We start from the raw sequence: 2,975 nt of genomic DNA, 5'->3' as shown, positions 1-2,975 counted from the left end.
TTAGTTTTGCCTTCCTTTCAGTTCTCATTCTCTCCCCCCCCCCCCCCCGTTTCTCTCTCCCTTTTCTCTCTCAATGTCGGTGTTTTCATTTTATTTTCTGTCTGCCGTTTTCCTTTACCTGTGTGTGACCAAGTCTATCCACCCTTCCCCCAAGACTGTACTGATAGGTCAGATGTATCCTGTCACAGTAGATGCGTGGTCACTCACTACTACAACTCGATTCTCCCCAAGCCACGCGACCTGGTGTTCCATGCATCAACACCGAATGTTAACATTTCACCAGTGACGGTCACGACACAGTTTGGTTCTAAATGAGAGGCAAGGCAAAGCAACCGACCTGGCGGCCGGGACCAGCCAGCACCCCCTGCGAGGGGAGGGAGGGAGGGAGGCAGTGACACACATTTCCCTGCCTATCTCGGCTTCATTGCCTGGCTGCGTGCATCCAGCGTGCTGTCCCTTTGTCCCTTGGTGCTGGCTGTCTGACTCCACCTGGTGGCAGCCGTGCTGTAGCTGTAGAGCATTCTGGAGCCGGCAAGGGCGAGCAAGTGGGTGGAGAGCCCGGGACAGGATGTGACAAAGTCCCCAAGCTGCAGGCGGGAGAGTCCCAGCCCTGCTGGGACCTTGGTGGCTCGTGTGCTGTTCGGAGATTGAGCCTGGAGGCTTGCAAGTGAGCAGGCAGGCAGCTGCGGGGGTGGGTAGGTGTCTGCTCGCTCCCGATTGTAACCGGGCTGGAGTACCGCTAGAGTGCATGGGGTCGACCAGCACACCCTTTTATCACTGCCACCGTGCACTAGGGGACTCGATCGGGGCCGTCGGCGGGGCTGCGAGGCCACGGCCACCGGCCCGACACTTGTCGCCTGCACTAGGGGACCCGGCCGGGACCGTTGGTGGGGCTTGAGGCCACGGCCGCCGGCCCAGACGCTTGTCGCCTGCACAAGGGGACCCGGTCGGGGCCGTCGGCGGGGCTGCGAGGCCACGGCCACCGGCCCGACACTTGTCACCCGCACCCTAGGGGACCTGGTCGGGGCCGTTGGCGGGGCTGCGAGGCCACGGCCACCGGCCCGACACTTGTCGCCTGCACTAGGGGACCCGGCTGGGGCCGTTGGCGGGGCTGAGGCCCTGGGCCGCCGGCCCGACACTTGTCACCCGCACCCTAGGGGGACCTGGTCGGGGCCGTTGGCGGGGCTGCGAGGCCACGGCCACCGGCCCGACACTTGTCGCCTGCACTAGGGGACCCGGCCGGGGCCGTTGGCGGGGCTGAGGCCCTGGGCCGCCGGCCCGACACTTGTCACCCGCACCCTAGGGGGACCTGGTCGGGGCCGTTGGTGGGGCTGTAGAGTTGTTTGCTTTTCTCTAACTCCTGGGGTCGACCAGGTGGCCACAGGAGCATGCCCTGTGGGCGATGGCTGTGTTTTTGGGGACTTGTGACCCGGGCCCCCATCTGAGGGGCGGCTGTGTCCCATAGGTTGTCCCTGTTGTCCCCTGGAAGGGCATTTCTACACCTGCAGTTGTCATTTTGGATCTGCAGGTAGGTGCTGACACGCTGTCTCCTGGTGACTGTCACCGGAAGAGCTGGGCCCCTGGGTTCGCGTCTGGGGCGGTAGGGGGGAGCGCGATGGGCTGCCGGCGGCCTGGCGCTGGACTGCGTTCCCCCTGCCCATCCGGTGCCGAGCTCCCTGCCTGGGTTCGTGCGGGAGCTTGGTGTGCGATCCTGGCTTAGCCCTGCGACGGTGCCACCATCTCCGGCTTAGAATTTGCCCCGAGAGCGGCAGAGGTGAGGCTGGGCGCTGGGTCCTATACCCGTGTCCGTCTTCTGCCGCAGGTGGCCCGCTGCGTAGTGGTGGCTGACAGAACCCCCTCAGAACTGAGTCTCAGTGGTCGTCGGCCTTATGCCGCGTGTGCGTGTCAGGCGTTCCTCCGCTGGGGTTGGCCACCGCTGCTGAAGAGGCAAGGGGCTGGCGAGGCTGCCGACGGACCCCCCCCTGGCAGCTGTCCTCGCTGGGCGTGACCCCCTGTGCCTCGCGTGATGTCATAATCCTAGACCGAGACTTGACCGATGTGGTGATGTGGCGCTCTCCTGGGCCGGGCCTAAGCCGCTTACAGACGAGGGACGGCCATTCATGGCGAATGCTGCCGAGCTGCTCGTTCTGTCTTGCGGGCTCCTGGTTCCTCTTTCCCCTGCCTCGGCGTGGTGGGAGAGGCCAGGGGTGCGGAATCCGGCTCGATCTCCGCTCCCTCTGCCTTGTGCCGCCTGAAGGTGCTGGCGTTGGGGGTCCAGGCGGGGGTCCTCGGACGTGGCGGACACCCTTCGCCCTCTGCCGTGTCGGTGTGTCATGGTGTGTGGGCGGGCCCCGTCCCGCGGTGGTGGTGCGGGGCTTGTCTGGCAGAGTCTGACCCTGCTCAGCTCTCTGCGGTGCTCCTGGAGCGGTCCAGGTCGTTTGCCTCTCAGGCGCCTGGAACCGAGTGGTGCCGTCGCTCCTTCACTGCCCCGGTGTGCTCTCTCCCGGGTGTGCCGTCGCAGCCTCGCTGGCGTGTGCTGCTTGGTGCGTGGGAGTCCCTGGGGGGTCGAGGCGGTAAGGAAGAGGCAGCGTGGGTGCAGCGCAGGCCCGTCGCCGCCGCTGCTGCTGCCGCCTGTGGCCTTGCTTGGCCGCTGGTGTCCCCTGCGCGTCTGTGGGGGCAGGTGGCTTCCTTTCCTCTACCGCAGACCCCTCCGCCCGGCTTCGGGCTCGCCCCGCGGGTTGGGTGTTGCTCCCTCGAAGGGCCCTCTCGGCCTGGTGAGAGGTGCGCTCGGGGTTGGTGGGGTGCGGCCCACCTTCGGTGAGAAAAGCCTTCTCTAGCGATCCGACAGGGACGTGCCTTACGTGATGGGGTGCCGTATCCCCCGCTTGTCGCCGTTCCTTCCCTCCTGGTGTGTGTCGGTAGCCACGCTGCTGACGACGCGGATGGCTCGGGTTCGTTGTGCGTTAGGTGGCGAT

Source organism: Ochotona princeps, unplaced genomic scaffold, assembly GCF_030435755.1.
Source record: "Ochotona princeps isolate mOchPri1 unplaced genomic scaffold, mOchPri1.hap1 HAP1_SCAFFOLD_598, whole genome shotgun sequence".
In the NCBI taxonomy this organism is placed as follows: domain Eukaryota; kingdom Metazoa; phylum Chordata; class Mammalia; order Lagomorpha; family Ochotonidae; genus Ochotona; species Ochotona princeps.
The sequence above is the reverse complement of the archived record's forward strand: the minus strand, read 5'-3'. Positions refer to the sequence as shown.